We start from the raw sequence: 26235 nt of genomic DNA on the forward strand, positions 1-26235 counted from the left end.
GGGATTAAGTAATTGGGAGCCGTCCTTGGGAGTCGTCCTTGGGAGTCGTCCTTGGAAGAACAGAAGAAATTGAGTTAGAAACTTAGAAATCAGTTGCAAGATTTAGTGATCTTACAGACAGAGGCTGGTTGTCTCTGAACCCATTTCTTACCTACGTGGGAGCTGAAAGAGGCCACAAGGGGATGGGCAGCAGTTGGGATCAATGAAAATGTACACTGGGGACTCTCTCACACCCAGCCTTGTCTTCCAAGGGATCCCAGCGCATGCTAGCTACCCTTTTACACTAGATTCATATGTCCAGGTAAAACAGGGCAACTGAGAGTGTGAAAGTCTATTCTGGGACCAATCTTTCATAAATAACAATCAAAAAGAAACAAAGGGGGGGAATCAGAAAAATAAGTAATTAAAAAATTTCATAAACATGACATTGTTTTGTTTATATATTATGTTTGTTTATATATTACATATTTATTTACATATTGTTATAAGAAATTTGGAAGGCAATTGAACTGATACAAGTTCATGGTACAGAAATACATTTGAGTGTCAAAACACAGCATCCTTTGTAGCTACTCACAGAAATACAATGTGCTTTACCAAACCAATGTCTTAAAAAGTTCCTTAGGTAAACTGGCCTGGTAAAGAGTTAAAAAGAGCTTATAATGTGTGATGTTGATTATTTTTCACTTAATGAATGCTTGAAATAATATATTGTTGTGAGCATTTTAATATCTTCCTGTGCTTCCCTCTAAACTACTTGTAAAGCAAAAGATATTTTTTTAAGTGGTAAATCCCTGTTCAACCTTATTCTAGAATATCACAAATGATGCTTTAATGATGTCTGGATTAATGGCGTTCTCCTGCCCCGACAGTACTGACAGGCTAGGACATACAAAGGCTGAGAACCTACAATTGTTTTCTATATTTAACAGTGGTCAGACCCTTATTAGTGTCGAATCAAGTTTTGGTTTCTAAATTTCTGGAGAACTGTAGAGGAGTTGGCAAAGTTCCAAAGAGAAGCAATAGAAACCATTAAAACATTGGAAAAGAAGACCTACAAGAAAAAAAAAAAATTAAAACACTGAACTGGTTTTGCCTTGAAAATTGCAGGCAAAGACTGATTTAACAACTTTCTTCAAGAACAGGATGGTTTATTTGGAGGAGGAGGCTCACTGGCTTTTCTCCATCTCTATAGAGATGAAAACCAGACAAAATTGGATTAGAATGTAGCAAGAGAGTTTCTCTGACCTAAGGCAGAACTCAGCTGCACAGGTGATTAGGCTCTGTCATTACCACTGGAGCACTTCGAAAATACGTTCAACAACCATTAGCTCTGGGTAGTTTAGGCCACTCACTGGAGGAGGAAAAAGCCTTTCAACTCTGTGTTTCCACGTATTTGAACTCCCAAAACCCAGGTTAAAAGGGTTCATCAGAGCAGAGGGGAGACCCGATTTTCCACACTTGGGAACAGGAACACCAGAATATATCATCTTTCATTCTGAAACTAGAAAGACTCAACATTGAATGAATGATATTAGCCATATGCTGAAGTAATGCAACTCCAAGAGATCATGTGCGAATATCACTGAAATAATATATTGTTGTGAAATAATATATTGTTGTGAGCATTTTGTTGTGAGCGTTTCCCAGGTTTCATTAAGGACTCACGGAAACCTTGCTGAATCAGCTCTAAGAGAAACTGCGATTTAATAATGTTCATGTCACGTCTTTGGAGCACCTGCTCTGTTTCCAGCAGCATGCCAGGTCCTGGAGATTGCAAGTCAAAGGCGATGTGGTCACTGCCCCCTGGGAGTTTACAATCCAGTAAGGAGAGAGTTATGTCACTGGCTAATCCTCTATTAGGGAGCAGCACAGCATGCTGAGGGAGCACCTGAGGGACCCTCTCCTCCCTGTGGGAAAGCTTCCTGAGAAGGCGCTCTGAGGATGAGGTTTGGAAATAGATTAGGGATAAGACTGGTACAGGGAGAATTTCTCATAGAGAAGAAAATGGATGTTAAAGGAGGAATAATAATAACAGAGGAAGAATACCAAGAACCAGTATGAGCCAGGCATCGAATCAAGTGCTTGATCAGCGTGATTCTACTTAATCATCATGACCTCCCTCATGCATTCTTTCGCAGACATCTGAGCACCTGCTGTGTTCCAGGAACCGTGCACACAATGGCGAGTGGGAGACACACAGATTCTGCTCTCCCAGAGCCTAGCCCAATGTGGGATGCTATATAATAATCAAACAGAGAGGTGTGATGGATGGAAAATCAAGGGAAAGTTGTTAATTACAATATTTATAGTTTCCTTCACTCTTTCAACCATCAAAGAGAATTCTGCTTTTGTCTTCTAAGCTTCTCCCATCTCACTCCCTCCTCTGCCCCATGCCAACAAGAATTCTTTCTTTGTCAGCTGAGTTCCTGAGCTGTCATGGTGCCAAATCTAATTAATGGAGGAAAGAGCAACTAGACTTTAGAATTAAGGACAAGAGATTTGTGGGGGAAAAAAAGGAAAAGAAAAGAAAAAGAAAAGAGGTAGATAGAAATAATTTATTAAAATATAAATTAAAATGTTTAAACTATTGCTTTTTATAACTTTTATTGACTACCAAATTATATTTTAGGAGCAGTTCGGTGTACCTTGCCAAACACTGGGAGAAGTACTGACTGTACTTCCACTTTACAAATGTGAGAGCTGAGGCCTAAAGAGTTATGTAACCTGCACAAGGTTACAGAGTTCATAGGTGGCACAGCCAGAGTTCAAAACTAGTGGTGTGACCCCATCGCGCATGCCAGCGGTGGAAGAGAAGGTTCTTGGGGCTCTAATACAAAGTGAGACTGAAAGCAAGAGGAAGGGCAAGATGGATGTTCTCAAGCAGAGTGTTAACTGGATCCATTAACTGGATCCCTTTGCTATTTTCTGGCTGATTTTAGTAACACACTGAATTGCTTTCAGTTACTCACCTGGAGTTCATGTCTCTGAGAGTGACCCTGTGCTGGGACTGGGCCGCGTGGGCCAGTTGTGATGTGGGACATAGAGCGTCGGACTGCTAAGTGCACTGTGCTATGAAGAATAAACACAGTGAACTCTGAGAGCAAAGGCAGAGGCCATGATCTGGCCTACCGGGTCAGAGAGGCTTTCCTGAGGAAATTGAGTTGAGCCTGATCAAGCAGCTGAGCAATGGTTACCTGGGTGAACCCCAGGCAGAGGGAAGAAGTGTGTGCAAAGGTACTGAGGCAAGAATGGAGAAGGACTTTGAGGAACAGAAAGAAGATACGGAGCTGGAGCACTGAGAGGGAGAGGGAGACAGGTCTGGTGAGATAAGAAGAGAGGTAGATCACGGTAACACTCCCTGAGGCAGAGAACACTGGAAGAGTGCCAGGTTTGGGATGTTCCTTCAGATTCCTCTGTCCTGAATCTGTCTTCGGAGATAAGGATGTTCCTTTCCTCCAGGTATAAGGTGGGTACATGACGGTCTTATGATCTGCTTGGGGAGAAGGTAATAAAGTCCTCCCTATACTGCCATTTCACAACTTCCCTCAGGTTAAAATACTCAATGTGCCCAGGCGCCATATTTGGGGGCATTCTGCCCTGAATTTCATCAATGGGAACATGAATTCCAGAGCCAGACTGAATCCCAGCTCCATTCCAGGTTTGAATCCCAGCTCCATCTCTCGTTAGTTATGTGCCTTTGGCGAGGTGACTTACTTCAATTTTTTTTTTTTTTTTTTAGGATTTTATTTATTTATTTGACAGAGAGGGACACAGTGAGAGAGGGAACACAAGTAGGGGGAGTGGGAAAGCGAGAAGCAGGCCTCCTGCCAAGCAGGGAGCTCTATGCGGGGCTTGTTCCCAGGACCCTGGGATCATGACCTGAGCAGAAGGCAGAGGCTTAACAACTGAGCCACCCAGGTGCTCCCCAAAGTGACTTACTTCTTCATGCTTCAGTTTTTCTGGTCTAGAAAATAAGCTAATTATACTTGATTATACATATATGTTGTATGAGCATCAAATAAGTTAACATATGAATATCTGCTATTACTATAGCCAGAGGACTCAGAAATGAACATCCAATTATAAGTAAAATTCTTTTTTTTTCTTTTCCCTTTTCTTTCTTTCTTTCTTTCTTTCTTTCTTTCTTTCTTTCTTTCTTCTTCTTCTTTTTTTTTTTTTAAAGTAGTCTCCATGCCAGTGCAGAGCCCCACACGGGGTTCAAACTCATAATTGTGAGATCAAGACCTGAACTGAAATCAGGAATCAGACGCTCAACCAACAGAGCCACCCAGGAGCCTCAGTATAACAAGATTCGATGGTAGGGGAGGATATTGGTGGAGGGAGCGATATTCAAAAAGAATGAACATGGGTAGGTGGAAGGTGCTCAGAAAACTACTGATTTTCTTTCTTTAACATTTTATTTATTTATTTGACAGACAGAGATCACAAGCAGGCAGAGAGGCAGGCAGAGACAGAGACGGGGAAGCAGAGCGCCTGATGTGGGGCTCGATCCCAGGACCCTGAGATTATGACCTAAGCTGAAGGCAGAGGCTTAACCCACTGAGCCACTCAGGTGCCCCTGAAAACTATTGATTTTCCACTTTGGCTGAGACCGAGGGAACATGTTAGGAACAGAAGACATAGCAGTGAGGTTTTTGGGTAGGCATTGTATAAGATGCCCACCTGAGAAATGTCTACTTAATTTTAAGGACCATCGAGAACTTCTGAAGGTTTCCAACAGTATGTAGTAAGGCCAGAGTTGCGTTTTGGGCAAAGTGATCTGGCAGCCACATAGTGGGAACTATCGTGGGAAAGACTGACTTTGCACTCACTGAGAAACCTTGCTAGAAACTCTTCTTAGAGTAGACTTTTATCCTGACCAGCAATATATGGAGCAGCTGACAAAATATACTGGTCTATTTGGCAGTCATGCTTCTCTGGGTAAATTAATATAATCTATGGCTTGTAAATCAGTCCATCCATCTATCCATCAATTGACTTTCTTATTACTTTAAGAGGTATTTCCTTTTAGATGGCTCTAAGAACATTTACAAACACATGCAAATACAGCAGTTACATAAATCAGAAGTAAAACGAAAAAACTATATGGGGAAGTGGAAAGGTAATTATCTAGAATAAGGATCTAGAATAAGATGGTAAATTCAACTGATCATTACATTAGCTCTAGTTTGCTAAAAGCCCAGGCATAAAAGGAGTCTAGGAAGAGAACTGCGTAGTTCTTAATCCCAATAAAAGGAAATCAATTACTTTTTTAAGGTAGGACTGGCTTCCTTTTCTTCCTGGAGTCTAACAGAAAATTAGCAAATAGTTTCTAATGGAGTCTAGTTTTTAGATATGAGAAATCAAGCTTTGCAGTCATTGCTTGTGACGTGTTGGTATGAGTGGTCCCTCAGAGCCTGGTAATTCCCCGAACTGGTAGAGAGGATTTTCTGAAGTTACAAAATCACAGACTTGCAAAGAAGTATGTCATAAACTTGTCATACATATGGATGCCTGGAGTAGAGTAGCAACGGGAAGGCTATGTTTCGTCTGTCACGGAGGATGAAGGACGTCCAGGAGGTGTCATCACCATGGAGATGGGCTGGCTAGCTTTCTATTAGAGAAGTAGGTTATTTCCATTTAATTTTCAAATATAAGCTATTTTAACATATGGAAAAGTACAGAAAATAATAATGAATATCCTTACTTCCACGACCAATATTCAGCAAGTGTTTCTATATTTTCATGTTTGAATCCATTTTTTTTTTTTTTAAAGAAATAAAGCTTTTGAGGGGCGCCTGGCTCAGTCGTTAAGCATCTGCCTTTGACTCAGTGCATGATCTCAGGGTCCTGGGATCGAGCCCCACATCGGGCTCACTGCTCAGCAGGAAGTCTGCTTCTCGCTCTCCCACTTCCCCCGCTTGTGTTCCCTCTCTCATTGTGTCTCTCTCTGTCAAATAAAATCTTTTTAAAAAAAAAAATAATAAAAGAAATAAATCTTTAGAGAACGTTGAAGTCTCTTTTTCATTCTGGCTCCTTATTTCACTGGAGTCAACCAGCATCATGTGTTGCTGTGCATCATTTCCATCTGTGTCTTTCTAGTTTTACTACAGAGATATGTATTCATAAACAATACATGATATCGATTGGAATCAACTGTAGGAATTATTCTGCAACATTATTATCCATTATTGTGTGTTGGAGATGTAGTCATCAATATCTAAGTATAGATACAGTCCACTCAGTACTCTATTCTGGAAAACAAAACAAAACCCTATATGCAAAGTATACCCAATTAATGTTACATATGAGTTGTTTCCAGTGTTTCACTGTTATAAATAATGCTACACTCACCATCCTTACATGTGTCTCCTTGGGCACCCATGCAAATTTCTCTTGGGAATATTCTTTAAATTGGAATTGTTGGATCATGAGGTATGAATATCTTAAAACTTTATGAGATAGTGTCATATTGCTCTCTGAACAGTCTGAACTGATTTATATCACCATCAGCCGACCACCAGAACTCCTATTTTATCCGAACACATGGTTTTAGCATACTTTTTTCTTTTTTAAATAAACAAGATGTGTGAAGTGGTAGCTCATTGTCTTGGTTTACAGGATTAATGGTAAATAGTCTTATCTCAGATGTTTATTGGTGGTTCAGTTATGCTCTTTTGCAAATTGCCTTAACAAATCTTCTACCCATTTTTTAAAAAAGTTTTTGTTTTGTTTTGTTTTTAAAGATTTATTTATTTATTTGTCAGAGAGCGAGAGCATAAGCAGGGGGAGCAGCAGGCAGAGGGAAAAGCAGGCTCCCTACTGAGCAAGGAGCCCAACATGGGACTAGATCCCAGGACCCTGGGAATCACAACCTGAGCCAAAGGCAGTCGATTAACGGACTAAGCCACCCAGGCACCCCATCTTCTACCCATTTTTATAACTGCTCATTTCTTTTCCTACAGTTCTGTATAAGTGACTTCTTATCTATACAGTGGTCTTCTTATAAATTATATTTGGCTTATATAAACTTTAAATATATTCTCATGCCTGTGACTTGTTTTCAGAAATGTTGGCGGTTAACTTTGGTCCACGGAAGTTTTAAATGATACTACCCTGAAATCTAAAGGAAGATAAAACTCAGCAAAGAACATGCGTATTTTGCACTTTTTGTTAGATAAATACTGTCCTCCTTTTGCTAATTTCATGACTCTCTGAAGAATAGCTCAAATTTGGAATGACCCACAGGATAGATAAGGCAAAAGAAATAACCCTGTCTTCAGGAATATTGTACACACAGCAGCTGGGTTGGGGGAGGTTCTACTGGGCTAGTGTATATGGGGATGTAAAGTTCTTTCTTATCATCATGAAAAGGAATTGCTGAAAAATACATCCTCAGACACTGAAGAAGACCTGAAACTTTTTTCAAATTACATTATACTCTAGAGAATACAGAAAAAAATGTTTCTTTGAAAGCTTATAAACCAAGTTGAAAGGATATAAATTTCATTTTCCTGTGAGTTTGCATTTACCTTTGCTTGATGGCAAGATGTGTCAGAGTCGACGTGTGTTTATGTCCCCTTGTGACAGTACCCTGGCTGTTTAACTTCCTTTGACTATTGTCCTTGAATTCATTCCTCTAAGACACTTTCCAACAATAATCAGTTAGACATCTGGATTGAGAAAGATGACCTAAATAATAAAAATTACAACCCCCCCGAAATAAATTTAGCAAGAAATGTCCAGATGCCCTCTATTGTAGAATATAAAATATTTTAATTACTGGAGAGAAATGTTGTGGTCCTAAACAAGGATGGTTATTATTGAAAAGATGTCAAGAGCCCCCAGATTTATCAAAATGTTTAACATAATTAGCAATAAAATACCAATAAAATGAACTGGTAAGAATAGTCCCCAAAACTCTAAAAACAAGAATAATACATTATAACTGCCTTGCCAGATCTTTAAATGTGCAAAACTGGTGCCAAAATGCAAAGTCCAAAAGCATGTAAAAGAAATTATTAAATGGTGCATGGACTTTTGAAATCAGTTTAAAAGGGATAGGCGATTCAGTATATGATGTGAATAACCCTTCAACCAGTATAAAGTCAGATCACTACAGAGGTGCCTGGCTGGCTCAGTTGGTAGAGTCTGAGACTCTTGATCCCAGGGTAGTGAGTTGAAACCCCACATTGAACATTAATGAATGGGTGAATGTAAGATCACTACTTCACATCATATGCTGGAATAAATTCCAGATGAGGGTTAATCATAAAAAAAAAAATGATGCCATAAAATTATCAACAGAACATAGAGATGTTTATCTATCCTTAGGAGTGCAGATGGCCTAAGAAAAGCAGAGAATGTAATGGGAAAGTCGGTAGGAATAATTACAAAGTTTCTTCTTGGTCATAATGTTGATAGGGCTGAAGGGAAAATTGCCATCTTATCTTTATCTTTAATATGCAAATAAGTTTTCTGTCTAAAAGGATGTCTCCTGGAGCACCTGGGAAGCTCAGTCCATTGAGTTTCTGACTCTTGATTTTGGCCTGGGTCATGATCTCAGGGTCGTGGGATCAAGCTCTAAGTCAAGCAGGGCTCGTCACCCGGCATGGAGCCTGCTTAAGATTTTCTCTCTCCTCTCCCTCTGCCCCTCCCCTACGCGTGTGTGTGTGCACGCATACTCTCTTTCTCTCAAAATAAAATAAAATAAAAATGAAATAAAATGATGCCTACTGAAGGTTGGCAGAGCTGGTAGTGTAGAAAGAGGAAGGAAAAACATTCACTTTTTACTTTGTACATTTTAAAAAAGAAGATAATGTGGTGGGATTATGGGCCATTTTTACTTTTCTTTCTCTGTATTTTCTAGATTTTAATTTTTCTCTAATAAGTACACACTACTACTTTGATTATTATGGGGAAAACCACCTTTTTTTTTTTTTTAAGTAACTCTAAAGCTTTAAAGTAGGCTAATGGCTAAAGTAACTCTAAGAAAGAAATACTCTTAAAAAGTCAATTTTAAAAAGCAAGTCCTCTCAAATGAAAAATAAGCAAAGGACATGAGTATAATAAAGCAGCTCATAAAAGAAATAAAAATGGCCAATAGGCATAATAAAATATACTTAATTTTACTAGTAATCAAAAAATACAAATTAAAACAATCCTGAGATATCACAGTGGTCTGTGAAATTGGCAAAGATTAAAGAGAAAGATAATATTCAGAGCTTGTAAGGGTTTAAGGAAATGTGCTCAGGCAGTGCTGGTAGGAATACAAATTTTTAGAATGCTTTCACAATGTAATTTATTGGGTAGATCAAAAGTCTGAGAAGGTGCTACCTTTGATCCCCAAACTACGTCTTCAGCAATTTTTCTGAAGAAATAATCAAACAAGTGCACAAAGAATGTTAAAGCATTGTTTGCCGTAATGGAAACTGGAAGCTGTTCAAATGTCCATCATAGGGGAGAGGCTAAGTAAATGATGGCAAGTGTACAACAATGGAATTCTATACAATCCTTAAATAGTTATGTAAATATATATCTCTTCAAATGGAGAGATGTCCACAAAATAGTGGAGAAGGCAGGTTATAAACAGAATTATAACACAATCACATTTTTTGGAAGAGTGTTGTGTGTACACACATAAAAGCAGAGAAAAAACTCTGGAAAGAAATGTCCACCTCTGCAATTTTTAAGGTAGCTCTGTCAGGATGGTGGGATTGTAGGTGATATTGTAGGGTATTCTTCTTTCTGCAATTTCTTTTATTTGATTTTTATTTTTTTTTGGCAAGCATACATTAGTTTATGCTCAGAAAAAAAGTAATGCTTAAACAAAATAAAACACAAAATTCCCCACCATCTGTGATGCACATCTTTTCCCCTGGGGTGCCCTAGATTCTACTTGTTTGCCGTACATGTGTCTCTCCTTCTGATTCAGACAGACCTGTGATGGAACATAAGCCCCACACTGATAAGCTGAACGCCTTTGGTTAAGTCTTAATCTACTGTTCAGTTTACTTCTCTGTGGTTTAGAGAAAGGAAAACCGTGTGCGAGGGTTATTATAGAAGTCAGTGAGGCGCTGAAAACACACAGGCCACCCTAACTTCCATGATGTCCAGGGGAGAGCATAAACGGAAGTCGGAAGTCGTTCCGTCATGTGTGAAATAGAACATACCCATACCCTCATATAGCAAGGATGCCCTCATAAGGACAAAATTGAAATTTTGGTATAAAGCTATGGTTTTTATGTATCCAAAAGTTGACAAATTACCAACTACTGAATTTAATTATTATTGTTTATAGATAGGTGTTCTGAGGAGTTGGCTATGCTTGTATGAGTAACAGAATCAAAATACGTAAATTGATAAATCATTATATACTTATTCCATAAAATGTATTTCTCCTGCCTTGATTTCCTGCTTATTTCTACAACAGTGACCATCTTACCTGTTCATTACAGAAGATTTTTACTTAACTCATGTGCTATTGACAGTATACTTGATGGGCAATAAAATTAAAGTGCAATTTTATTTAGAGTGCGTATGGTCTGCATACATTCTTGTTTTTAAAGTGGATTAACAAAAATTTTTTAAAATTTAAATTACTTTTATTTATACTTTAAAAAAGCTACTTTTCATCTAAGTTATTTAAAAGTAGATATTAAATTAAAAGGCAAATACAAATTAGAACAAATGATTAACAATCTTAAGAATATATGTAAATGTAGCTGAATTTTGAAATTTTTTTTTTAATATTTTATTTATTTATTTGACAGAGAGAAATCACAAGTAGATGGAGAGGCAGGCAGAGAGAGAGAGAGAGAGAGGGAAGCGGGCTCTCTGCTCAGCAGGGAGCCCGATGCGGGACTCGATCCCAGGACCCCGAGATCATGACCTGAGCCGAAGGCAGCGGCTTAACCCACTGAGCCACCCAGGCGCCCTGAATTTTGAAATTTTTAATAAATTTAATTCAATCATATTACTTTAAAAAAAATTGTAATCCCAGTACTAAATGTCCATCAAATTGTAGATGTAAGAACTGGTATCTTACTGAGATAAGGAAACTGAAGGACCCCATAAAAATCTGCTTTCTGCTCCTTTTCCTGCTGGGATCTATAACCCTCTGGTTACATATGCTTCATAGAATAAATAATGTATGTCCTCTTTGTAAGAGACATGATTTCTTTAGTCTTCCAGCATAATAGATAACATCTAAGGAGGGAGTGGTTGAGAATGACCTGGGAAGCCATCATGTGCCTATTCTAGACCACAAGCTCTAGATACCTCAGTATCTAGACCCTCTGGCTCCGAAGAATAAGTGACTTATGAAACGCCTGAACCTTTGTCCTTGTTCTAACTGAATCCTGGGTGCCTGAGAGGACATGTATACCACACCACAATCCTCAATAAAAATCCACACTTCGAGCAAAGATGAGAATCTCTTTTTCTTTCCCTTGTCTCCCAGACGCTCTGTCTGTACCTACGGCCTCTCTCTGTCTTCCATAAACCTGGCTCCCACACCTGCTGTTAGCTACAGTGTGATTTCCATCCTGGGAATGGCCAAGGACCCTCTTGGCCGTTCCTGGGGGAAACATCTGGGTCCTCTAACCTGGCCTGCCTGCATCATTGTTTTCGTTCTTGCCGTACGTATGTTAGGAGTTAGTTGGACAGTTAGGTAGCGGCGGCCAGGGTTCCCAAGAAAATACGGAGTCAGGACAGCTAAGATAAAACAGCACTAATACCCTGTTTTGCAGCTTAGGACCGTACTAGCATTCTATTTCATAGCCTTGACACAAATGGCTTCTGCAAAATGTCCAAAAATAAGATAATTAACCATAAAGCATCTGTCATGATCACCGGCAAGGGGCACTTAAGACCTAAGCCCCCAGGTGTCAGGAAAAAGACCATCAGCCTATAGACATTAACCTATAGGTAGACAGATGTGGGACCAAAGTCCACCGGCAGACCCAGCACACCCTGATTGCTTAAGATAGTTTGGCAACAGAGCTCATAAAACCCCCTGAACTTAGAAACTCCAGGGGTAACCCTCTCGGCCCCTCTCTCAGGGAGCTTTATGCTCTCTCTCCATAAACCTTGCTTGGCTGCCCACCACGCTTCCTGTGGTCTACCTCTTCATTCTTCCAAGCCCCGAGACCAAGAACCATGGCCACTAAAGGTTGAGAGTTCCTGCAACACCAGACCACAGGCTCTTCAACTTTCTGATGTCAAGACTCCTTTAAGCTACTCAGAATTATTGAGGACTCCAAAAAGACTGTGTTTAGGTGGGTTACTTTTAGCAATATTTACAGGTTACATTTAATACTGGAAGTTTTGTTCTTATCTTATCTTATCAATCCCAAATCATTTCTTTTCTCTGACCTGGAGGTGGGGATCGCTGGGGGCAGATCAGGCCGATTGCACTGTGGCAGGCAGGACTGGACCTGGGCTTGGGGCAGGTGGTGGGGACAGCTAGCCCTCAGGAGGGCGTGCAGCTGTTCCAGGCCACGTTGGCCTTGTTGCCGCGGCAAGTGCTAGGCGGCAGGCCACACGGCAGCTGGCTGTAGGAGCAGTTCTGTGCCGTCACGGACGTGCATTCAGCACAGCACTCAGGGCTCCCTGGAGCACCCGGAGACCAAGAGCTGGCCAAGGACCACGAGCTGGCTTGCGACCACGTGCACCACGATGCACTGGGCCGGCTTGCTGGTGACCTGCGCCATCTGCTGAGTGAGCTCGCAGGGAGCCTGTACTGTAGAGAGGCGCTGGGGACCTTGATGTTCACCGGGAACACTGGCAAGCTGGCAGAGGAAGGGCGGGGACTCAGGAGCCTGCTGACAGACGCTGGGCGGTAGCGCAGGAACCTAAGTTAATACTGGAAAGTTTTATTGTTTTTGTTTTTGTAAAGATTTTATTTATTTATTTGACACAGAGAGATGTAGCAAGAGAGGGAACACAAGCAGGAGGAGTGGGAGAGGGAGAAGCAGGCTTCCTGTGGAGCAGGAGCCCGATACCGGGCTCAATCCCAGGACTCTGGGATCATGACCTGAGCCAAAGGCAGATGGCTAATGACTGAGCCACCCAGGTGTCCCAATACCGGAAAGTTTTTGAAACACAAGAATATATAATCACCGATTCCATCAGCTCTCAGCATTACATGTCTGGCAAACTCTGGAAAATTTCACTGTCTACTTGACAAAGCAGGAGAACGGAAAGGGCAAATAACATCTTAGTAGCTTTAGGAAAGAAGAGTTGGACCGCTCAGATCCTGAAAGAGTCTGTGGGACTTCAGGGGTCCTTTAATATCCTACAAATTGAGGAGTAAAACGTCTCAAGTTGCAACATGACCCTTAGTTCTCATTGCTGCTGTTGCAAAACTGCACTACTCTATAAACACCTTTGCATCCACGAATTGGAATCTGAAGAGAAGCCAGAAAAGGGCGCTTAAGCATTACTGCTAAATGATACTTCATTATGCAGGCATCTATTGGACTGGAGCTATCTAAACAAAAAGGCTTAGGCAAGTTCATTGGTCTTTGCTCTTACTTAAGTACTTTGTCCACTTGCCCTGGGGGCCCTCAGTGCCACATTCTGCGTGCTTCTTGCCCAGGTCTTTTCAGCCCTGGCTGGGGACTTGTCAGTATCTTTTAACTTGAATTTCGTTCTATTCAGGAGTTCCCCTTCCTGGCGGTTTTTCCACCTCCCCTTCTTTCTGATGCCTTTCCTAAACTCCTGAGGGCTAATACGGAATACTGAGTGGGGTCCTCAGTGGAGGAAAGTGGGCTTCTCTGGGCTCCTGCTAGAGCAGCTTCCCCAGCCCCTACCTGAGCTGCCCCCGGGTCAGCCTTGTTTTTGACCCACACAACCCGTGCACCTCGCTCCTGGAAACAGTGAGAGCCCATCTCCACATGGGGGCCCGTGCTGCTCCCACTCATCCCCTTGGAGCGGATGATGCTTCCAAGGCAGCAGCAGTAGCCTTCTCCCATCGATGGCTTGGCCTCCTACCTCACACCTGCTGCTGCTTGGTCCTTTAGTTGCCCTGGAGCAATCCTGGAGCCAACTTGCGGCCCCCTCCCCTCACTCCTCAGTTAACTTCCTTCCTTGTAGAATCTTCTGGATCCCTTTCCAGGCTACTTGGATGTCATCAGAAACATGGTGGTGGTGGGTAGAGGGGCAGGCAGTCCCTGGCCTTCTCCTGCTTACATCTTCCATGCCTCTGTCCTGTTGGCCTTCACCATTCAGCCCTCAAACCTCTGCCCATGGTTCAGTTCAGACCATGGGGCCCCAGAGCTCTGTATCGAGGTTGGTGGCAGGGCCAATGAGGTACCCGTTCTGCCTATTCACATGCGGTTTGCACACTGGAGCCATCAGCATCTGCCCCCTAAAAAACTAAGGTTGCTTTTCTCTTTACCTCTCGATTCAGTTTCTCGCAAGTCCCCAAGGGAGCTAATGCCAGCCTCATGTCTGAGTCTGACGGCAGAGTGGTCCAGGGAACTAACATTCCTATTCCTTATTCTCTAGGTTTTATGCTTTTTTCTATTTCTTCTTCTCCTTCTCCTTCTTCTTATATATGAAGGTAATTTGTTCAACATTCAACTCTGTATTTTTTATTCATGAAGCTAGATCAACAAAGGATCTTTTTTCCAGAGGTTCCTTTGTGGCTTGGGGCACAGTCATTGGGGTCACTGTAACAACGATTCTGCTGCCCCGCCCGCAGACCCACAAGAAAAGGTCCACACTGAGGGAGGGCTCCCCACACACAGGCCTGGGTACAGCCACCTGCTGGGCTGTAGGGCTTGTAGCTTTAAAAGGCCCACCATGGCTAAGATTTTAAGCCACTTGTCTTTCTTCCAACCCGTCTCCCCACCAGCCTTCCTGGCTTCCTCATCCCAGGCACCCCGCAATTTCTCCTAGCCAGGCTTAAGCCGTTTTGTTAAAGCGCTTCTTATGTGAGCACCCTCCTAGCTTTCACACTGAGGATTACTTCAAAGTCTCTGCAGCCCTAGGAAGGGAAGAAGGACAATAAAAGAAATCCCAACTGGAAAAGGTTTGCTTTGGCAGCTGCTCCATTGTTCTGTTGGGGGCGGGGGCAGGGGGCGGCCAGCTCCAACCTCTACAGCCCACTTGCCTTCACAGCCCGTTACAGATGTTTTCTTTTGGTCTGGTTTCATCCTGCCCCTTCTGGGCCTCTGAGCCCCTACTTCCAGCAGGCTTATGTAAATTTCCACAAGGCCTTGGCCCCCTCCTGCCTCCCTGGATCCCTTTATCTGTTGCCAACACAAGATTCTCCTAATCTTACTCTGAGCCACGCCTGGGAGAGGAGAGGCTCAAACACTCAGAAGGTTGGTGCCCTTTGCTGTTGAGTTCTATGATTTATTTTAAGGCCACTGGGTTTTGCAGGAGTGAGGGGCTGAAGTCTGCCCCATCGCAAGCTCAGGAAACACTTGTGAGCCTCAGCCCAGATCCTGAATGTTAGAGGGAGTATGATTACTGCTTTGTGCATGGGTTGCACATTTTTTCAAAAATGAAAGCACCCTGCCAACCAGACCGATCACTGACAACACTCACCCCACTGATGATCAGCTCCGGATCCCTAACTAACTTGAACTGGGGATCCTTGACCCTCCTGAAATAATTTGGACCTTTTCTTGCAATGTTAGTTTAGTTTAAATGCTTTTGAGGGGCGCCTGGGTGGCTCAGTGGGTTAAGCCTCTACCTTCGGCTCAGGTCATGATCCCAGGGGCCTGGGATCGAGTCCCGCATGGGGCTCTCTGCTCAGCAGGGAGCCTGCTTCTCCTCATCTCTCTCTGTCTCTCTGCCTATTTGTGATCTCTCTCTCTATCAAATAAATAAATAAATAAAATCTTAAAAAAAAAAAATGCGTTTGAAAAGGCCTAAACCAGAAAGCCCAAAAAACAGTCTACATAGCCTCCAGGATAAGTCTAGATGTCCATAGGGGTGTCTGTCCTTAGAGTCAGCTTGGAGATCTGGCTAAATATTGAGTTCTTCCCTTGATAAAACAGGCCCCCAAAGCTCCTGGTTTCCCAGCAGACCATGCAGTAATCTGCCGACTAGGGGACTCTGTTGCTGTCACTACTACCAAATGGGTTCTTCGGGTCGTAAAATCTTGGGATATCCATTGTTCTTTTCTGTTTCGGTCCAGAGGCTGCTTATCTCTCCCAGAAGATCCCTAGGCTCGCCTTCAAGGGCTACTGCTTTTCCCTTTCCCCACTGACTCACTCTCACCAGGAGAGGTCAGAGCAGCTGGACAAACACCAAGTACCCAAGTTAAAGTAACAAAGGCTTTTTCTCGGGACCTCAGCTTGTTGATGATGAGACATTGTTTCCTTAATCAAAAACAATCCCACGGAGCCTAAACCACCTGCTAAAAATGCTTCCTGCCTGTCTGATGTAATTTGAGAACAAAAGTTGGAATATAGCTTCCTGTCAGTTGCTCTGAATTGGTAGGGAGTGAGTTGTTCTGGCCTTGTGTTTCGTTTGCACTGAATGAACTAAAAAAGTAATAGGGCAGTAAATGAGCCATGTGAATTTCTAGCCACGCGGGATTACATCGGGACGCGGGCTGCTAGGACGATTTCCAAGAGTCCCATTCTGTTGAGGGCGTGTGTGTGCCTGCGTGCGTGCACACATGCATGTATGGGTTCAAAACAAAACACTAGAAACATCACAAGAGGGTGAAAATTGTACTCACTGAATTCCTCTCAGGGAAAGCGCTGTATGCCGTTCAAAGGCATAAAGATCTTGTGTAGCCACTTGCGCTGTGAAATAGAACCTCTAAGAGGCATCTTTGAATGAAAGTAGTTGGTAAACTAACTGCATTCTAAGGAAGATAAGTGCAATCAATTACGAAGCTTTGGTTTTCCTCTGTGAGGTTTGACCGGAGCAGGATTGGGGGATCCATAGAGGAGGTGCTGAGTCCTGCCACCCGTGTCCTCCTACTCTTCCCACCTGCCAGAGCTCTCGGCATCTGTCTCAAACACTGAGTGGAAAAGTAGAGAGTATTTTTAAATATTAGCTTGAAAGAGTGCCAACATGTTAGCTTGCCAGGAAGCCAATACATCTGTCCAAGCCCTTGGACCTCAGGAGTTTGCCGTCTCGAAGATTGGACTGGTTCATACTGTGGGGATGGTACTGTTCCAGGTGATTTGGGTGTGTTGTTGTTCCAGACCTACCCCTGGAGGAATGGGTGGTAAGTAGGTGGATCTCAAAGCAATTGTGTGCTTTAGGGATAAAAGAAGCAGCAGGACATCTGTGCTGTAGTTCAGACAATTTTCAGTAAGCAACAAGTCCAAAGTCATTATGCTCCCTAGTTCTGTTGCCCCAAGCATCATCTCATTCTGGCCAAGACCCACCAGACACAGGTGGTTCCACGGAGTCTCTGGCCCTGTACTTGAAGCTCCCATCAGTAGGAATTAGGAAGGCACGCAGCTATGGGCAAAGGGGCAGAGTAGAGGAGAAAGGGCTTAGGGAATGAAATCTTTTGTCATGGCAGCTGGGCCAGAGGTAAGGTGGTCTGCAGAGAGCTGAAATGCGACTGACCACCTCTGTGCCCAGTTCTTTGGTTGAGGTCCCTGGAACTAGAGAATAGCCCGAAAAAAAGACATATGTTTTTATAACACACTCAAGTCAGAACTTAAGTCTTCTGCCCCATGTTAATTGCAATTCCTACTGCCCAAACACCTAGCTCTAAAGCTGTGATTCATTACTTATTGCACCTGTCTTATCTATTAACACGGATATGTTACTTGTTTGTCCCCTCTCTCCAGAACAGGATCAACTTCCTTCTGAAAGCTCAGGCTCCAGGCAGAGCTCCATGCGCAGCGACTCCGCTAGATGTTCCCGTTCGTGACAAACACGGTCTTGTGATCCTGGATCTCCCTGCAGCCGACTCCGGGCCCCGCTGCAGTGAAGGGATCCTCTTGGGCTTTGCTCAGATTCTTCACTAAACTGAAAAGTGAATTCAGTGTAATACAGTTGGTCTTGTTTAGACAAAAGCAAAGACATTTTGCCAAAATTAAAATGGAAACTTTGGAGTCAATCTTAAATATTTTTTAAATGAGGGAGTATACATGTGCCAGTGCTTGTGTGTGTGTGTGTGTGTGTGGTTGGTCCTCAGTTAGTGTCACTAATTGCTCAGATGTTCTTGACCACCAAATAAATACAAGAGAAATTACCTTGATTTGGTCTGCATATGGGATTGGAATTATTCAGTCTGGAGAAGTATGAGGGACATTAGCCCAAGGAAAGTTACCATTAAGTAATAACAATAAAGGAAGAAAAGAAAGGAAGAAAGAAAGAAAGAAAGAAAGAAAGAAAGAAAGAAAGAAAGAACAGATGGACGGGCTTAAATTGTTGCATGAGAGATTTTTATATTAATGAAGATCATTAAATATTAGAATAAGGTTATATCAAGAGAGGATATGGAAACTTCTCTAAGGGTCACTAAAGCAAAGCTCGTCTATTACGAGATAGTTTAGCACCAGTCCTAATGGAAGGAAGAAGAGATATCATCCCCCCTATTTTCAGCAGAAGAAAATAATCTCAGTACTGATTTTGCCAGCTTTAATCTAGTACATTTGTAATGAAGTGCAAACTGATTCTACTAGAAGATAATACATTATTTATGAGGAAAGCTAGTGTGGACTAGTACAAAAAAAAAGAATTTTAAAATATATGTTTCATTTATGTGTAATCATTAAACTGGGATTGTATTTTAAAAACCAATCACATCAAAGAAAAATTGGGAGAAAACTACATCTCAGCATCTTTTAGACACTTGAAAATAATTATCGACATTTTTAAGCGATATCTCTTTCATCCCTTCATTTCTAGTCTGTAGCCATGCTCTGTAGAAACAGATGTTGCAGTGATTCCAACCCCTTGCTGTGTCCTAAAGAGCTTATCTTCTCTACTTCACCTCTGCATTAAAAGCAAAGGCCCATAAGAAACAGACCTGAGGATTCATAAGTATTTAGTATACAATAAAGTAGATTGTTCTGTAATGATCTTGGGAAAATGGTTTGGCTATTTGAAAAAAAAAATGACGTTAGATCTGTACTTCAAAGTGTAAACCAAAATAAATTCTAAATGAATTAATTGTCCAAAATAAGAACATAACTGATCTGGCCAGTCAGTCTTTGAACAGGGAAACCTACTGTAAGCAAAACACCAAAGATTGAAGAATATTATAGAAAAGATTAGTAAAGGGGCGCCTGGGTGCTCAGTCAGTTAAGCCTCTGCCTTTGGCTCAGGTTATGATCCTGAGGTCCTGAGATCCAGCCCTGTACTGGGCTCCCTGCGCATCAAGGAGTCTGCTTCTCCCTCTTCCTCTGCCCCTCCCCCTACTTGTGCTTCTCTCTCTCCCTGCCTCAAATAAATAAATAAAATCTAAAAAAAAAAAAAAAAAAAAAGAAAAGCTTTATAGAGATTCATAGTGTAAATGTTAAAAATGTTTGTTGATTAAACATGCACACACAAAATGAAAGATAAATGATGTGCTGGGAATATCTTCGTTACATTTGTAAAACGATGATTGTTATTGTTAAAAGATAACTGGTCTTTCAAATTAATATGAAAAGGAGGACTTCACCAATAGGAAAATAGACAAAGGGCAGAAAAGAACAGTTAGGTTGGAAAAGGCCAAGGATGAAAAAAATATGAAAAAACTGTTCAGTCTCACTATTCATTTAAAAATAAGAAAATTTCATAAATAATTCAGTGAACTAGCATTTTCAAACCCAGCACATTAACTCATATTAAAAAGAAGTAAAAAAGAAGAAGAATATGCTAATGGCAAGATTAGGGCAAGGCTGGCACTCACTTATCCAACTGGTGAGAGGGAAATGGGTTCCTTTCTGGACGACAATTAGGTGATATGTACCAACAGCCTTAAAATATACTAACTTGAGCCCAGAAATTTCAGTTCTATGGTTTTATGGTAAGGAAATAAACAAAGATTATTATCACATCATGTTAAAAATGGTGAAAAGTTGGAAATAATCTAAATGCCTAAGACTAGGGAATTAGTTATATCAATTATTAGATTTCTACAGACTAAAACACTAGTTGTTAAAAATTATATTATGACACTAGTTGTAAAAAAAAATCATTCTGGGGACACCTGGGTGGCTCAGTTGGTTAAGCAGCTGCCTTCAGCTCAGGTCATGATCCCAGCATCCTAGGATCGAGTCCCACATCGGGCTCCTTGCTCAGCAGGGAGCCTGCTTCTGCCTCTGCCTCTGCCTGCCATTCTGTCTGCCTGTGCTTGCTCTCTCCCCCCCTCTCTCTCTCTGATAAATAAATAAAATAAAATCTTTAAAAAAAATCATTCTGTAAAAGAATACTTGTTGGCATGAATAAATGTCCAAACCACCGCTTAGGCTAAATAATAGATGTGAGGTATGACAGTACTCAGTACATTCTTGTGTGTGTAACAAAACATGCACAACAAGAGATTTTCTCTGAGTGAAACCATGGTTTTTCTGTTTCTTGATAACTTTTTTATTGTTGTTTTCTGAAATTCTGTCTGTACTGTGCATATCATACGAGAAAGAAAAGATCTCTTTTAATAACAATAGAAAGGAACAAAGTAACCCTAATCTATTGACCACAAGTATACTAATGACCCCATAATTATTGGGGACTCTACATTTCAAACAGATTTGAAATCAAAGATAAATTCTTGAGGGGATCGCAGTGCCCCGCCCTTTGCTCTAAGCTCTATTACATCTGGCCCCCTTTCACAGGAGGTGTGGACGATGATCATATTTTCCATGGGCCAAGTGCTGAGCCAGAAGGAGACCTGAGGACTTCACCAGTCAGAGAAAGGAGGTGCGGGAAGATAGCCGCACAGCAATGATCGATAACGCTACCTTAGGCTTTTGCATTTTAGAAGCTGTGTGTGTAAAATATGTGCCTGCCTACAGAACCTTCCATACTGTGGCAACTGAGGAATCACAGCGGAGCCGGTTAATTAATAGAATTTGTACAGCCAATCCGCAGAAAAAACAAACAAACGAGAAACTGTAAATCAACAAAGAAACGTTTATTACTTGTAAAGAAACTGTAATTATCCCAACTCAAGATATACATCAACTTTCAGAGGAGATTCCTCAGGCAAGAAAGCAGGGAAATATCTCGTTCTTTTCCTCCCGTTTTGAAGTAGTATTTTTTTTTTTAGGTTTTCCTAGCAGATATTATTTTTATTTATTTTATTTTATTCATTTACCTGAGAGAGAGGGAGGTAGAGAAAGAACGGGAGCAGGGAGAGGTGCAGAGGGAGAAGCAGACTCCCCGTTGAGTAGTGGACCTCTACCCACCCCCCCACATGGGGTTCAATCCCAGGACCCTGGGATCATGACCCAAGCCAAAGGCAGACACTCAATCTTCTGAGCCACCCAGGCAACCCCCCAACCCCTGCCAGCAGATATTATTTTTAATCGGTAACTTCACCATTTTCTTGTTTGTTTGTTGCAGTTTTCTATTGTGCCATCTTGGCAAAAAGAATTACCTAAAGCCACTTGCTATGATACATTGTTATATGACCTTGATTTGTAGGGCACCAGAGTACAATGAACAAAGAATAAACACAGGATGTTTTCTTCACTCTGAATTGTTTAGTGTTAAAATAGCACACTGAGTAACAGCAGCTGGTGCCACAGGGATACACATTCTTGTTGTGCCTCCTTTTCTGGTCTCTGAGAGATCTATGTGCAACCCAAAGAGGTCTAGACCTGGGTAATCTCCTCTCCACTAGGTACCTGGGAAACCTGGGGCAGAGACCTGAGGAGTGTTGTGTGGGACTCTTGAGATTAGGGTTAATATTTTCCTGCATACATTGAAAAAAAAATTACAGTCACAGTAACAACTTGTATTTGTTTTAAGGAGGCAGCATGTGAAAAAATAAAAAAGACTGGAGTTTTTGGAATTAGACTGGGTTCAAACCCTTGCCTTGTTTCTTCGTGGAGGTGTAGCCTTAATCCCAATGAATTTCAGCCTCCCTGGCTATAAAATTGGGATAAAATTATGTATGACAAAATATTCATAAGGGACATAGAGTTTTGCGATGCGTCTTCAAATACATTATCTCATTTGATCTTTGCAATTATTCCATAAGAAAGATATTATTATCCCTCATTTACAATTGAAACGGAGGCTCAGAAATTGAAATGCCTTGTCCTAAATCACATAGGATAAGGACATGTGTTTTCTGATTCATAGTCCTGTGCTCTTTCCATAAAAACACACAGAATATATTCTAACCGACTAGCAATGGAGAAAGTCGGTTAAAAGGAAGATGTGCAAAATGCAGCTGCTGGTCAGTAACCCAAACCAGGCTCCCCCTGCTGACCTCTGTTTGTAGGTCGCGTCTGTCTGGCCCAGCACGTGTCTCCCTGCCCCAGCTGCAATGCCCTATAAATGGAGGCATTTTCCCAGGGAAGAGGAACAGCTAGCTGGCTGTGCATAACGTTTCGAACTGCTTAACCTCAGCAAGTCAACCCCAGGGTGAGCTGAGAAATTGGCAGGTGGGCTGTGGAGGACGCCGTCTTCTTGTGACCATGAAGGTAGCCAGCCCTCTGCGTACAGACATGAACTCAAGCTAAATTGGCCGAATCAATTCCAAGTATGACTCTACATATAGGAAGAGGATTTTACACATCAGCACTCATAAAACTGTAGGAGTAGAAAATGGTCTCAATTAACTCGTGTTGCCAAAACTGGATGTAACATGAGACTAGGGTTTCAATCTGAGCCACAATGAAACTTGGACAAAGTAAGAGATCATTTTATGAAACTCACTTTACCTTTTGCACTCCTGGGTAGTTTCACAATGCCAGTCTGGATCATTAGCTCATTTTATTACCTGTGGGGTCTTTTTGCTCTCTGCTGGGTCCTTTCCCTGCCATACTCTGCCTGGTTATAATTTGGAAGCTCTGAGGAACATGAAATTTATGATGTGGGATTTTTTCTAGTTATATAATGCAATGCTCTCAATTTCATAAAAAAAAAACTGATTTGAAATTACTTTAGGGCATAAATTTTGTGATGTGAGACCACATTAATGTTGAATTCTTCTCAGGGTCAAGTGTCTGTGCTTCAGCCTAAAATTCCCCTTCTAGATATAATTCTGTTGATCGCATCATAATTATCTTAAACTCCAACATAATACAGAACTGGGTTTTAATCTCAGCTCTAACTGTGGGATCTCAGATGAATTATTAATTTCCTTGTGCTCAGTTCCTCATCTGTAGAATAGTGGCAATAATTGCAATTACTTCCTAGAATCTGAGGATTTCGTGAAATAACGCATGCAGCCTGCTTTGCCACTCCTGACAAACAGTCATCGTTCAAGAATGTCACCACTCATGACTCGTCAAAGTATTTATTCCCCGCCACGTGCCAGACACTGTGCTCACCCCTGGGGAAGACAATGGCTCTTCTCAGGAGGCCAAATTAACAAGGGTCTGACACACAGCAACTGCTGAAGAGAAGTTAGCTTCTGATAGTGTTAAAGTAAATCAGTGTGAGGAACTACCAGGGAACCCACCTAGAAGCAGAAGTCCTAGGCACAAAACCAGCTCCCACCTGGAAAAATCAATTGATTTGGGGCAATATCCTTCATTTACAAAAAGTTCCCACTCTTTAATTTTTTTTTAAAGATTTTATTTATTTATTTGTAAGAGAGAGAGAGATCACAAGTAGGCCAACAGGCAGGCAGAGGCAGAGGGAAAAGCAGGTTCCCTGCTGAGCAAGGAGCCCTGCTGAGCAAGGAGCCCGATGTGGGACTCGATCCCAGGACGCTGGGATCATGACCTGAGCCACCTAACCAACTGAGCCACCCAGGCACCCCATCACACTCTTTAAGAAATAAGCCACAAACCAATAGAAAAATGCTCAAAGATTTTAGACAGAAAATTCACAGAAAGAAGGGCACCTGGCTGGCTCAGTAAGTGGAGCACACAACTCTTGCTCTCAGGGTTGTGAGTTCGAGCCCCATGTTGGGTGTAGAGACTCCTTAAATATAAAAGCTTCAAAAATAAATAAATACTTTAAAGAAAAAGAAAATTCATAGACAGAACTACAAATAATGAGGGAAAAAATGAACGCATAAAGATGATGTAAAAACAAGATCCCTGTGCTTTCTGCTTTTACGGATTTTCCAAACTTTCTTTAGTAAATATTTTAAAAGTGTTGTTTTTAATCTTACAAAAGCCTCCGTAGAACTAGGACTTGAAATATCTATGAATGAAGCAGATGCTCATCTCCCCTACAAACCCCAGTTACAAGCATGTGTTGAAATGTCATCATAATCTTGCTACAAGAGAAAAGGCCTATTATGATCATTCCAAAGACTAAGTCTTCGCAGAGCATTTTGTAGGTAAAGAAAGTGTGAAATTGTCATTGTTTAAAAAGGAGGAGAAAGAAAAGAAGGTTTGGTTGTTGGTCACAAGCCTCTTGACTGATGGTCAGCTAGGTGGAGGATAATGACCAGTTCCCAGATTAAGTGTTACTTCCATTAAAGTTTATCAGAAAATTGCTTTTGCTTTTTGTCAGGGAATGCATTCATTTCTTCCCAGAATGAGGTTGTAAATTAAATCAGACCCAGAGGAAGTTTGAAGCCATTTTTTGTTTGCATCTTCTAGTCCTCCTTTTCTTCCAGTAGGTCTTGCTTTTCGGCTGAGCGCCCTTCCGAGGCAGCTACCTGATCCAGAAATGGGGACAGCAATCTCTTCCTTGCACTTTTGGTCCAAGCACCAAGTCCTGGGGGCCAGCTCTTAAATACAGTTCTCAATACCGTCCCCTTCTTTCCAGAGTCTCAACCACTACCTTAGTTGGGGCCCTGATTGGTTGTTTCACCTGTGGAGTCCCCAGATAACTTCCTATTTTTCTCTAAGTGCCTGGTCAAAACTTGGTCAAAACTTACTGTTTTTGTCTTACTCAGAGATACTGACAATTATGCATTCCCTGACTGCCCAATGACAGGGACTTTTGCTTTATATTCTAGTCACATCTGGATTATTTTTTTCATGAGGGCTTTTTGTTTTATTTTGTTTTTGTTTTAAAGACGACTATTATAATCAGGAGAAAAAGGTGTTTTAAATTCTGATGGGGTGTCTGGGTGGCTCAGTTGGTTAAACTCAGGTCTTGATACCAGGGTCCTGGGATCGAGCCCTGTGTCTGGCTCCCCAATGAGTGGGGACTCTGCTTCTCCCTCTGCCTGCTGCTCCTCCTGTTTATGCTGCCACATTCTCTTTCAAATGAATAAATAAAATCTTTTTAAAAATTCTGATAAATCAGGGTTAAGCTATAAAAACATACCAAAGCCCTCAAAATGTGAGTTTGATATTATTAAACATCATGTATATATATTATAAGGGCCCTGAAAGAACTGTTAAAAATGTAGATGAGGGTTTTCTGTGCAATTTGGGGTAAAAAGATAAAGGATCATGTTGTGCCCCAGTAGCCTCTCCCCACAGAGGTAGGGTGACCATATTTCCTAAATGGCCTAAGAGAGTTCCAGTTCATGCCTGTTGTCCTGGAATAACCATTATTTATCCAGCTTGGGCAATAAACTCTATGGTCACTATACCTAGAATGGAGAGCTCATATTATTTCCCCTTTTTTTCTGACTGTTGACTATTTCTGAACCATGACTGTTTGCCAGGAGTTACAAAGCATGCTGCATGCATTATTTCACAAAATCCTCAAATTCTAGGAAATGCAATTATTGCCGCTATTTTACAGATGAGGGAACCGAGCATAAGGAAGTTAATTCATCTGAGATCCCACAGTCAGAGCTGAGATTAAAACCCAGTTCTGTGTTATGTTGGAGTTTAAGATAATTATGATGCTATCAACAGAATGGTATCTCTTTTTTTTTCTGGTAAAAAGAACCCACCTACTTGGGAAATATCCATGGTCTGGGATTCTGGTAGGGCTCACTAGCCCCCCCACCCCTCCGCTGCACTGCTGCTGCCCAAGCCCCACCCTCTATCGATAGACCTGACATATGCCTCCAGCTAGGTCCCTTAGAATACTACATATACTGGGGCACCTGGATGGCTCAGTCAGAGTGTCTGACACTTGGTTTCAGCTCAGGTCATGATCTCAGGGTTGTGAGATCAAGCCTCACATTGGGCTCTGTGCTCAGTGCAGAGTCTACTTAAGATTCTCTCCCTCTTCTTCTGCCCTTACTGGACTTATGCTCTCTAAATAAATAAA

This window comes from Mustela putorius, unplaced genomic scaffold (assembly GCF_011764305.1).
Source record: "Mustela putorius furo isolate JIRA1106 unplaced genomic scaffold, ASM1176430v1.1 tig00003871_pilon_pilon_pilon, whole genome shotgun sequence".
Classification (NCBI taxonomy): domain Eukaryota; kingdom Metazoa; phylum Chordata; class Mammalia; order Carnivora; family Mustelidae; genus Mustela; species Mustela putorius.